This window comes from Lutra lutra, chromosome 1 (genome assembly GCF_902655055.1).
Source record: "Lutra lutra chromosome 1, mLutLut1.2, whole genome shotgun sequence".
NCBI classification, from domain to species: Eukaryota; Metazoa; Chordata; class Mammalia; order Carnivora; family Mustelidae; genus Lutra; species Lutra lutra.
In genome coordinates this window covers 126,952,543-126,965,388 of record NC_062278.1, presented here as the reverse complement: position 1 = coordinate 126,965,388, position 12,846 = coordinate 126,952,543, and the positions used below count along the sequence as shown (strand labels likewise).

The 12,846-nt window shown below is 51.8% G+C and overlaps 1 protein-coding gene across 1 annotated transcript in view; it reads left to right on the top strand.

Annotated features, from left to right (window-relative positions):
• Positions 1-928: 928 nt before the first annotated feature.
• Positions 929-12,846, top strand: part of MRAS (muscle RAS oncogene homolog) — a 64,445-nt gene continuing 52,527 nt past the window's right edge. The window contains exon 1 of the mRNA XM_047736024.1: positions 929-1,101. The gene's annotated coding sequence lies outside the window, so the exon portion shown is untranslated. The remainder of the gene's footprint in view (positions 1,102-12,846) is intronic.

Genomic DNA, 12,846 nt, shown 5'->3' with positions numbered 1-12,846 from the left:
GAATGCACATTGAGAACATAATTTGAAGTGAAAAGAAGCTGCTCACAAAACACCGCATGTGGTAGCATTCCATTTATATGAAATGTCCTGAATAGGCAAGTCCATAGAGACAGAAAGGACAGGAGTGGTTTCCAGCGACTGGGGAGTGGGGAATGGGGAATGGGGAGTGACTGCAAATGGGTAAGGCATTTGGAGGGGAGTGGGCTATGAAAATGTTCTGAAATTACCATGATGGTCCAGCAACTTTGCTGATAGGCTAAAAACCACGTAATTGTACACTTCCAAAGTCTTGTTTTATGGTATCTGGATTATATTTCCATTTTTTTAAACGAAAAAATGTCATCGATGGAGAGGAGTTAGCAGAACTGAAACAATGAAACGGAGCTCGAGTGTCGCCTGTGCCCGTCGCACCCATCGGAACGAACTTAGGGCCCAGGAATGGTGCACTGAGAAGGCCTATCGGGAAGGGAGGCTGCTTCAGGATCTGGGAAGAAACCCCTCCCGGGATTCGAAGCGAACGCCGCTGAGGTGGCGACCCGGGATCGCTAAGGACTGGGGAGGCGTCGGTAGTCTCAGAAGTTGGCCGGGCCAGAGCGGAGACTTCAAGATTGGGGCCAGAGGCTCTTAAAGAGGCCCAAGCGATTCCCATGCCGCGTCCACTTTAAAAACCAGCGCGGCGGAGCCGGGGTCTGACCGGGTAAGTGCGCGGGGGCGCGGGGAAGGCTGCGGCGCGGGCCCCGCTCGGAGCCGGCCCGGGGGCAGTCTGCCCGTGTGGCCGGGACTGAGCGGGCCGCGCGTCGGGGTCGCGGCGCACCCCCCGCCCCCAGCGCCGGCGCTCGCCGCGGAGCTCTATTTTTAGCAGGCGCTGTTGCAATATAAGGAATGCGCGGCGCGCCGGGCGCTCCGGGCGCGCGCGGGCTGCGCGGTCGCTTTAAGGAGGCGCCGGGGCGGGGACGGGCCGGAGCGGCCAGAGGGCCGGCTGGCCGGGAGCCGCCAGTCCCGCTGCAGTGGGGCCGGGCGGGCGCGGCGCTGCCTCCTCGGCCGCGCGGGCATGGAGGAGGCGGCCTGAGGGCCGGAGCCGAGCCGGGGCTGGAGCGCGCGGTGAGTGGTGCAGCCGCCGGGGAGGGCAGGGGGCCCAGCGGGGCGCTTTGTTCCGGGCGGGAGGTGTGGCCGCCCCCGGGCCCTGCCGCGCTCACCTCGCGCGGAGTGCGCCCCGGGACTGGCGGGGAGTGGCCTTTTGCCCCCACGGCGGGCTCCGGCGTAACGTCGTGCGATCGAGAGATCCGCCACAATAGAGACCGCGGCGGGGAGGGCCTGTCCACCGCCCAGAGAGCCCCTTTCATGGAACCGCCCTTCGGTTTCTTGTCCGCCTCGGCGGGGACCAGCGGGGTGGTGGGCGGCGGGACTGGAGCGGCGGGGGAGGTGGGGGGACTCTTTCTCCCCTTTTAAAATGGCGTTAACGTGGGCAGGGATCCGCCGCGGGTGTTGTCAAATTTATCTCAAAAATAAAAGGCAGCCTGTCGCGCAAACGGCCCTTCACGGCACCCGGGTCTTGGGGCTCTGCTCACCACTGGGGCCCGGCTCATTCATTGACCGGACTTGGCTGGGGCGGGGCATGGTGCCCGTTCCTGCTTTGCGGGGACGGTAAGGACAAAAAATTAGCGACAGCGCAGTGTGGTCCGTGATGGAATCAGGGAAGAGCAGGGGTTGTGGGAGAGACAGTGTGAAAGGTCAGGGAAGGCCTCCTAGGGGAGGTGATGCCTGGCAGGAGCGTGGGCACTGAACACCCAGTTACACTCTGGGGCTGGAATTGAGGTCTGTGCTGGCCTTGGAAAAGGCCGAGTCTGAAGAGATGGACAAGGGCTACCTCATGGGGCCCTGATCTCAGAGCTCTGGGATTCCCCCACTTCCTCACGGGCCCCTGCTGGTACCGAACCTCCTTGAGCTAAATGGTTCTTGCATCTCCAAGACACACGGTCTTTCCTGGACCTGATGGTAGAGAATGACTGACAAGGCTCAGAATTCTAGCCTCAAAAGAGTATTAAGGGAGATCTGACTTAAAAACCCAAAGCCCCCCTGTAATAGCAGCAGCCAGCAGGGCTCCCACAGACTAGGCACTTGACCAGAGTGTGCTTGCTCATCATTTGACAAGACTCTCCCAGAGGTTTATTGTTGTTGTTTTAAAATTTTATTTTTTCATTTGACAGATCACAAGTAGGCAGAGAGGCAAGCAGAGAGAGTGGTGGAAGCAGGCTCCCCGCTGCACAAAGAGCCAGGGGATGAGGGTCTCTATCTTAGGACCCTGACATCATGACCTGAGCCCAAGGCAGACACTTAATTGACTGAACGACCCAGGCGCCCACATCCATTTGGGATGCTGTGGCTAGAAATTATCAGTAACTTGCCCAAGATCCTATCTGGAGACCCTGTGGCTGTTCAGGCCCCTCTTCTGAGGGTCGAGCTGTCCCTGGCTTGAGGGCTCCAGGTGCAGCCTATGGTAACCTTTTGCTCTGTTTACAGGCGCAGGTTGGTTGAAGTGTGGGGTGGTGAGCTCTTGGGATTAATAACTGACATGTGTCAGGGGCTTTGCAGTGAACAAAGCATTTCCCGGAGACAGTTCTTAGAGATTCTCTGCTTGTCTTCCCAGAGAAGAAACTTGAGCTGGCTAACATTTTATAAATCTACTAATTTCCGGTAAATTGCAAGTCCCTGCTGACTGGGGCTGAAAATGTTTCGGGCTGTGGTTTTCAACCTTGGGTCTGTTCTCATTTGCGGCAGCCAGTGAGTTTCTCTGTCTGCGGTTTATGGTGTAGTCTGTACTTTCTCTGCCAGGTCAGGAGGTGTTGGGCTTCAATGCTCTGGGGTTTTCATGGCTGCAGGGTCCACCAGCCTCTTTTGGAGGTGGGTGGTGTTGAGGAAGTGGGGTGCTTTAGCAGAAATTGCCCCCACCCTAGCCCCTGGCCTCAACATCTTTTTTTTTTTTTTTAAGATTATTTATTTATTTGACAGAGAGAAAGGGAGAGCATACAAGCAGGGGGAGCAGGAGAGGGAGAAGCAGACTCCCCACTGAGCAGGAAGGAGGTGGGGCTCCATCCCAGGACCCTGGGATCATGACCTGAGCCAAAGGCAGCTGCTCAACGGACTGAGCCACCAGACGCCCCTCAACATTTCTTTATGGAGAAGAGGGTCAGAGCCCCCTGCAGAACCCCTGTGAGCAAGAGGCAGTCTTCCAAGATTTGCCCACTTTGCTCTTGCAAAAGGCAGTTTGCACTTTCCACTACTCATACTTTCACCTATAGAAGACGTTTTGGTGGCAGGTGTAACTTTTATTTTATTATTAGCTCTAATCATATGTATTTCACACAGTGAGTTGATCTGAGCTGCTCATAAAGTCACAGATCTTTGGGATTGGCTCCTGAGTTTGAGTGATGACCTGGACCCGGGGAGGACTACCAAACTCAGATGAAACAAGCTAGGTCCCGGGGCGACTGGTCCTCCCATCAAATCAGATTTGCATGGTGACCAGCGGGCTGGATCAAGTGAGTTCTCAGGGAAACATGGTGCCTGCTTTATATCTCACACCTGGTGTAATCAGTCCTGCCAGTGAAATGCGCCCACACGGAGGGTTCCTCCCTGCAAGCGATTGGAAGCACACCTGCTCATGAGCATTGTATAATTCATACAAACCATACTTATGTGACCTGAATGGGAACACAATCTTGTGCAAAGCTGGAATATTCTCAAGCATCCGAGTGTGCAGTGAGTTGCAGAGGTTCTGTACCTGCCAGGCTCAGGGCAGGTAAAATGTAGTTACCTTTGAGTGGGGATGAGACAAAGGAGGGAGCTGGAGGAGCTCCCTGTGCCCTGGGGCACCTGGCAAGTATCCATTGTCTAGGGGCTGCACAGAACCTTCAGGCCCTAAGAGAGATTTTGTGGGTGGACTCTGAGGCCTGGACAACCTTCATCATCTTGGGTATTACCACTGGGCCTTATGGTACTGGATCAGCGGGGCTGCTTTTGGCTGCAAACAACAAAACCCAAGAATAGTAGATTAAGCAGAGTTTAGATCTCCCAAAGATGCCGAAGATGTGAAGTTGTTCTATACAGAGACTGGATATTAGCGCCACTTCCAGCAAGCTATTACATGGGAAAGGCAGCCAAGAAGGCTGAGGGTCTGGTGACCAGAGCAATGGTTTTTACCTTATTGGGTCACAGCCTCTTCAGTATGCCAGGGAGAAGCCTAGAGAAAAGCTGCTTGGGTGTACAAAGCCCTCAACTCCAGGTTAGACCAGGTTAGATCCCCTGGTCTAAGCCACATTGTCTCACTAGTGGTTACCGGAACCCACTCAACGGCTCTGTCCCCACAGCCAGGCTGTCGTGCTGGGATGGTAGATGTTACGAGTGAAGGCCAGGTTTTGGTGGCTGCTTCAGACAACAGAGGTTATGTTGAGGCTGAGGTGACAGTCCTTTACACCCCTGGGCATCTGCTGTCTCCAGCATTCTTGGTGGGTGTGTTTGCTGCAGGTCATGAGGCTGATCTCACCTGCCCCTAGAGACTTCGCCCCGGCCCCCAACACTGAGCGCCAGGTTGGCAAGATCCAAGGCAGCTTTCTGTAGCCATCCCTTTCAGAAAGTTCAGGAAGTAACAGTGTGTATTTAACTTTTTAGTGTCCCTCTCATTGACCTGTAGTATTTTGGGTAGCTTTTCTAGGTGGGGCCTGCTGATGGCCAGAAGGCCAAATGACAATCTAGGTCATAGCTAGTTGCTGAAGTGTCTTTATGGGTCTCAGAGGGGTGTATTTTCATCTCCGGAGCTTGGCCTCTGGCCACCTAAATGGGTAAAACACCATGATTCACATCTGGGCTGTGATGCTAATGAGATTGGGGAGAGCACCAAGGATGGCTTGGGGTTTGGTGTGGTGGTAGCATGAGGAGAGGATGGAGAGTTGGGGGCTCTGCACCCTGGTTCTGGTCTGTGACTGTCTAGAGGGCCTCAGGCACATCTCCTACTACAGGGAACCAAGCGCCATCTGTGACTTCTCTGCCTGCCCTCAGGGTTGTCATGGGATTAGATGACATACACAGATGAGAACATTCTTGGGAGACCAGAAAGGGCCATAAAGATTAAGAGCATCATCAATATTCAAGCAACCTCACGTAACAGAATCATAGATCCAGAAGGGGCCCCTGGAGCATAGTTAGTCTAGATTCTGATCCTGTAGAGCGTATTTCTCAGCATGGTCAGGTAGATAATTTTAGGTGGGGCACATATAGCATTTCATTTTAATATGCTTGTTTATATGTATTATAACAATACAGGCATCACATCAAATCCATTTTTGGAAAATGGATACTTTGTTCAAATTAACACTAGAGAAAGGTTTTTTTTTTTTTTTTTTTAAGATTTTATTTATTTGACAGAGAGAGAGAGATCACAAGTAGACAGAGAGGCAGGCAGAGAGAGAGGGGGAAAGCAGGCTCCCTGCTGAGCAGAGAACCTGATGCGGGGCTCAATCCCAGGACCCTGAGATCATGACCTGAGCCGAAGGCAGAGGCTTAACCCACTGAGCCACCCAGGTGCCCCTAGAGAAAGGTTTTAAGTTAAAAAGTATGATGGGGGGGGCGCCTGGGTGGCTCAGTGGGTTAAGCCTCTGCCTTCGGCTCAGGTCATGATCCCAGAGTCCTGGGATCGAGCCCCGCATCGGGCTCTCTGTTCAGCAGGGAGCCTGCTTCCCCCTCCCTCTCTCTGCCTCTCTGCTACTTGTGATCTCTGTCTCTCTCTGTCAAATAAATAAATAAAATCTTTAAAAAAAAAAAGTATGATGGGGGCATCTGGCTGGCTTAGTCAGAAGAGCATGTGATTCTTAATCTTAGGGTTGTGAGTTCAAGCCCCATGTTGGGTATAGAGATTACTAAAAAATAAACTTAAAAAAAAAAAAGTAAATGAAAAGTATGGTGATTTTTTTTTCTTAAGATTTTGTTTATTTGACACAGAAAGAGAGATAGCAAGAGAGAGAGCACAAGCAGGGGGAGCTGCAGGCAGAGCAGCAGACAGAGAGAGAAGCAGACTCCTCACTGAACGAGGACCCCCCCCCCTAACAAGGCAGGGCTCCATCCCAGGACCCCGGGATTATGACTTAAGCCAAAGGCAGACGCTTAACTGACTTAGCCACCTAGGTGCCCCAAAGTATGATGATTTTAAGGTAAGCCAGTAGTAGTTCAGTAGTTAACAAATATGGCCCAAATGGGAAAGTGAGCCCTTAAATAAAGGCTGGGAAACTTTCAAGGGAGTCTCTCCCTAACAGTCCCTCCCTTACTCCCTTGGCTTCAGCTGGACACTTCTAGAGATAGGAAGCTTGCTGCCCCCAAATTTGTCCACTTTTCCATTTGGGGATTCTCTCGTCCTTGCCTGGTTCTTTCCTTTCTCCCCTGAAGCTGCCTGCCCTGGATCTGTCCCTGGCGAATCCCTGATAGTCATGCTTTTCTCCATCACCAGTTCCACTGTCTCCAGCGGCTCCTCAAATGGTTGAAAGACAGTTTGTCTCCATCCTCCCTTCCTCCTTCCCTCCCTCCCTACTCCCTCTCTCCCCCCTCCATGCCCCCTTCCTCCTTCCCTCCCTCCCTACTCCCTCTCTCCCCCCTCCATGCCCCCTTCCTCCTTCCCTCCCTCCCTTCAACAAAGACTTGGGGGGCTGGGCCTAGGCTAAACACTGTATTAGCCACATCCAGGCCTCATAGCAATTGCCCTTAGCCTTTTACATATGTGGAAACTGAGGCTCAGGGAGGTCGAGGAGGCCACATCCAGTCAAAGCCTGAGAAAAGGAGAGCCCAGGAATCTGACCGAGGTCCATCTGGTCTCCAAGTACATGTCCTTCTGTGACACTGGGCCACTCCCAGAACCGGGTGACCAAAAATGGCCCCTCTCTTGGTTCCTGGTGCTAATGGGGTCTGTCCCTCAGGGGTCTGCGCACCAGTGGCCAGGGCTGAGGTGAGCAAAGCCCTTGTGAGGAGGGGGACAGAGTGGCCTATGCTAGAGGATGTGATGGGGCTGCTGGTTGGGAAGAGAGTCAGAGTGCCTGGGTGGCCATGGTACTCCCTGACGCCCATTAATCTTACAGTCAACTGCAAACCCCTAGATCTTTTGGGCACTTGGTCTATTTTTCAATTTTTTGACAAATAGAAAAATGACAATATAAAGGATCGTATAATAAGCACCATGGGTCCCTCCCCAAAATGGACAGAGGCCAGCAATTTCATCTATACTCAATCTGTTGCCCAGTAGGTCAGGACTTTGGCCGTGTCCCTGGTCATAAGGCCTCGCTGGTCTGGGCCTGTCCTTGGCCTGAGGTGGGCTTTGAAGCTTCTGCATACTGGCTCTTTCAGCTTCCTGTCACCCACTAATTCAGCAAGGGCCTCTGGGCCTCCACCAAGGTTGCCCATAGCTGCGGAGAAAACACCGCGGGGTGGCGGAGGGGCGTGTGGGTGCTTTTGGATTTAACCCTTGTCCAAAATGTTGATCTGCTCTGGAAGCACCTGCCTGGACCACTGCAGGTTCAGGCCAGGCTGCGAGCAGAGTGTAGTCGTACCTGCCCAAAGCATAGGCTGTGTAAGTGATAAACTTCTGTGTTTAGAATAGAGAGAGAAAAAACACAATTTTATAATTAGATAACAGTGATTTGCTAAGGAGCTCATTTTACACAAACCTTAGCAAAACACCCCTTCCATTCCAAAGTGTGGAACTAGTTTAAAGTGCAGTGTGGTACGTTTCTGATCTCTGTGCTGCAGGCCCAGTAAGGAGGGACAAGCAGCTGTTTGCAGCCCTCTCCCTTCCACCCCCAGCAGACTCCAGGACTCCCAGGACTCTTGGCCGGAGCGGTAGCCTGCCTCGCCCCTTGAAGCTCGAAGCCCCAGCCTGGGTTAGAACAAGCTCGAAGCCCCAGCCTGGGTTAGAACACTTAGCAGAGTAGTGTTTTGGAAAGCCATGCCGAGGAGATTCAGAAACTTCCAGGAAAGCCTTCCACACTCAGGCATTCTCCATTTGCAGGGAGTCACGATGGGGAGGAAGATTTGAACTAGTTCCCTAAGAGAACATGGGGACCTGAGGTGGGCCTCACATTCTCTTTGTTAAGTGGTGAGAATGAATTGAAATATTCTCTGTCCCTGAGTGACAGACAGCATGGCCCACGTCCCTTCCCAAGTCTGACAGGGATGCTGCCGACGCTGGCATGGGGACCTCAGAGGGACCCGCTTGTCGGGCTGTGTTCTCGGGTAAGAGCTGTCCAGAGACTGCACCAGGGAAGGTGGTGAAACATAGTATAAAACCAGTTCCTGTTTGGTTATTTGGAAACACACAGACCTGTTATGTTTACAGGCCCACTTCTCTCTTTTTTGAATCTGATGATTTGGATTATTTCTAATTAATTCCTCCCCTGATGGCGAACCATCTTCACTCCGGCGCCAGCCCTAACGTGGCTCACTTGGGTTACCGCAATACCAGCCTAACTGATTCTCGGTCTATAATTTTGCCCCTGTAAATCCATCTTAATGTTGGACAAAAATTTCAGAATGAAATCTGAGCGTTTTGCTCTCTTGCTTATAGACCTTGATGAGTAAGGAGAGGGGACCAGTCTTAGCAGACGCTAAAATACTATAAAACCAGAATAAAGTGGTGGAGGTCTGGCACAGGAATAGGTAAGTCAGTGAAACAGAATAGAGTGCCTCCCCCAAAGTCCTTCCTACCCCTCAAAGCAAAACAAAACAAAACAAAACAAAACAAAAAAACAAAACAAAACAAAAAAAAACCTTTTTATTTTAAATGAGGCCTCCTTTCAAAAGAAAAGTTCTGGTTTCATAGATGGAACCTACTGTATACACCATGCGTGAGGCGGCCCTACTATACCAAGTACCCAACTATATAGCCCAGTACCCAAGCAGTGACAGTGTTTGTGGGCACAGAGGGCTGTTTGGAGGTTGCTGGAGGGCTGGCGGAGGTGGGGAGGCCCACCCACCCCACAGAAACTGATCATTCTCAGGGGCATCTGGGGACAGGTTCTTGCCTCTCGAAAGCAGCATATATTCATTTCAAAAGCAAAATTTGGGATCTCTGGATGGCTCAGTTGGTCAAACATCTGCCTTCGGCTCAGGTCATGATCCCAGGGTTCTGGGTTTGAGTCCCACATTTGGTCTCCCTGCTCAGTGGGGAGCCTGCTTCTCCCTCTGCCTGCTGCTCCCCCTGCTTGTGCTCTCTCTCCCTCTCTCTCTCTCTCTCTAAAAAGTAAATAAAATCTTTAAAAAAAAAAAAGGAAAATTAATTTTCATTTCATTTAGGTGGGTTATTTTTTATCCTTTAGAATTTCAACATACCTTCTTGAAAATTCCCCCTTTTGGATAACCTACACATTCGTCCCCCTGTATTTGAATTCTACTGGAAATGTAGGGAGACCCAAGCGAGCCCATCTGTCTTGGCAAGGAACATTCTCTCACAAGTTGGCTCAGTGGTCCAAAATAGCCACTATCAAGTTCTTCTTTCAAAGCCGGCTTTATTGTAACCAGGGATGATGGAAAAGGGTGGAGCCACTGTCCCAAAGCCTTGGGGGGCATATATTAAAAAAAACTGTATGAGATCTGTCTTCTCAGCCTCCTTCCACACCCACATTCCTCAGGTTGAGCTTCCTTGGGCAGTGGAGCCCGGAAGGCCTGGTGCTTCTCAGGCCCAGCCCTTCTCCAGGAAGCCAGGCCCAGCCCCAGGTGCCCTGCTTAGTTCCCAGGGAACTAAGGTCAGCTGGCATCAGAATCTTCCCGCCCATCCCTACTCACTGACCCCTAACCCCACCCGCCTGCAGTGGACAGTGGCCCCAAGTCCACTTATCTGGGACTGGGTGGGTGTTTCCTGCATGTTTGAGATTTTACAGAAGAAACCAAAATAAAGAAACAAAGCCTTTGTTTTACTTCTGGACTCAAACTGGGGACGGCTGGAGGGATGGAAAGGGGTTGCTGGAGTAGGCCACTTGGCACTCCAACAAAATAACCATTCTAATAAAGCACTTAACAAGGACTTTTTTCTATTTAGGGTTGGTGTGAGTGAATAGGAAAGACAGGGCGGAGGGCTGGGAGAGCCTCTGTGTGTGGAAGGAGAGGGCCCCAGGCAGGGTCTCTGGCATGGGGCTGGGGCCACCAGCAGGGCTGCTGAATTGGTGGCCAGAGGGGGTCTCAGTCCTTTTCTTCCTCAGAAGACCCACAGGAGAGTGGGAAAGAGCATGGGCTGCAGGCCAGAAGAGCCCCACCCTGATTTCTGCCCTGCCACCTGTTGTCTTGAGAGACCTGGGCAGTCCCCCACTCTGTGAGCCTCCCTTGCAAGGTCCCCAACAGGGAACAATGCAGATGTCCCAGCCACCCCATCCCAGTTCTTCCTGACCCAGGTTTACTGGGCCAGGCCCTCATAGCACATCCGTGCACCCATGGAAATGGGGACATGCTCTCCCCAGTATCTCATCATTCTTCCCAAAGGATTTTCTCTGTGTAGAATTTCACTGAATGCATTATTTATTTTTTCTTCCTTTTTTTTTTTTTTTTTAAGATTTATTTATTTACTTTCTTGAGAGAGAGTGCAGGGGGGAGGGACGGAGGGAGAGAGGGTCATAGGCAGACTCTACTCTGAGCATGGAGTGGGACGGTGGGGGAACTGTCTCACAACCCTGAGATTACCACCTGAGCAGAAACCAAAGGTTGGACACTCAACTGCCTGCACCACCCAGGCCCCCCGGAGTTGTTTTATTTATTTATTTATTTATTTATTTATTTATTTATTTATTTATTTATTTTTAAGTAGACTCCACACCCAGTGCCGGGCTTGGACTCATGACCATGAGATCAAGATCTGAGATGAGATCAAGAGTCAGATATTTAACCAACTGAGACACCTAGTGCCTGTTGTTTATTTTTCTTTAAGAATTACCCAAGCATTGATGAAAATGCCCCCCACCTGTAGTATTTCTGAGGATTTCCAGGTGGGGACCATGTCCGCTGGCCATCCGGCCTCCCGGGTCAGCTGCCCCGGCTTTGCCCCCGTGCATGTGTGCAATCTGCTTGGCTTCCTCATTCCTTAACCCCTATTAAGCCACAGCTAACAGGCTTTCAGAACAGGGAAGAAGTTAAAATTGAGTAGCAGACCTCTTCCTCTTGCCTGCTCACCCGCGGAAGACTTCTCCTGGCCCCTCTGTCTCCTCAAGTCTAGTTTGTGCCCATTCTCCAGGGACTGATTTTCCTGGACACTTTTCCCCAGTTTTGAGAACTCCAAATTTCCATTACTTTTGGTGGCACAGCTGTCATGAAATCTGTCCTGGACCAGGCTGTGGGCCTGGTCTCAGAAAAAAGCTGTCTCAGAAAAAAGCTACTAGAGAACTTGTCTTGGCAAGAAGTAGGCACCCTAGCCTTACATGGCTAGCCAGGTGTAACTTAGCACTAAGTACTGGACACATCAAGTCCCAATGGCCAGAGCGAACACAAGAGTGAACTTTTCTCCTTCCTGTTAGAACATTCTGCAGGGTAGTGGGGAGGATTGGAGCTGATGTAAACCAGCAGACTTATTGAGCACCTTCTTTGTGTCATATGTGTGCTGGGACAGCAGAGGGTCCAACAGAGGATGTGCCCTGTGCTCATGGAACTGACACATTGGGAGCTGGAGAGGCTGGGTGCACAGGGCCATCAGGGACAGCCGAGTATTTGGGAGTGTAACAGTAATCTCACCCAGCCTGAGGTTTGGTAGGGGGTGCATGGGGAGTACACGTAAAGTGCCGATTATGTGGGGTACTAGAGTATGCTCGGTCCCGGCCACAGACTCAGCCAGAGTGCATGTCCAGCAGGCTGCTGCTTCTAGCAACAGTGGTTTCACAGAGAGGGGTTTATAACTTTTCCAAGGCTACCCACAGCTAGGAAGTGAGACACCCAGGATTCAAAACTGATGCATCAGACCCATTTCCAAGCTCCTGACATCTGTTTTGCCTCTGGCTTTTCTGCCTCTGGGGTGGCCCCCATGAGATGGGCTATAGCGTGGGTGTAGCTCTGAAGCGTCCCCCTTTCTCCAGATCCCTGAAACAAGGCAGCCCAGGGGGTGGATTCTGGTCGTTTCTCCATCATCAGAAATAAAATACACTTCCTTGTTAAGTCCTGGGATAGTCAAGCCTGTGGACTGTACTAAGAGCTTCTCAGGCTGAAGGAGGTGATTCAGAGGGAGCACCTGCCTCCCTTACCACCACCCCCCACCCTGAGCACTTTGGGGCAACCTGGAAAATACCTGTGTGTGGCCCCGGGCATCCTTCTGCACAGTTTGGTGGAAGGGGCACTGGCAGGAGTTCCCACAACATACTGATGGTGATAATGGTAACAAGAACGAGAAGAATGGCAATCCTTTCTGTGCCAGGCACTGTTCTAAGCACCTGCCTGTGTGAGCTTATCCCGTCCTCAAAACAACCCTGTGAGGTGGATACTGGTATCAGCAAGTGAGGAAACAGGCATACACAGATTGAGGTCATACACCTAGCAGAGCGGCCAATGACAGGGGGCTTTTTATAAAAGTGCTGTCTGTAGGAAAAAGGGAGATAGGAGGCCAGTAGTGGCTGCCAGGGACAGAGCAGTTCTGCCAGCTCTCCAGCTGCTCCCTCCCCGGGTCCTGGCCTGTTTGCTCAGGAGGGGAGGAGACCTGCTGCTACTGTTTTGCATTTGGGGAGAGGGGTGTGAAAAGTTGCCTCCTGCCTTTCCAGTGGAGTGGGCTTAAAATCTGGAGTTTGGGAGGGTCCCTGAAAAGTCACCACCACTCCCCCCCCACCCCCCAGCCCTGGTTCACCCCTC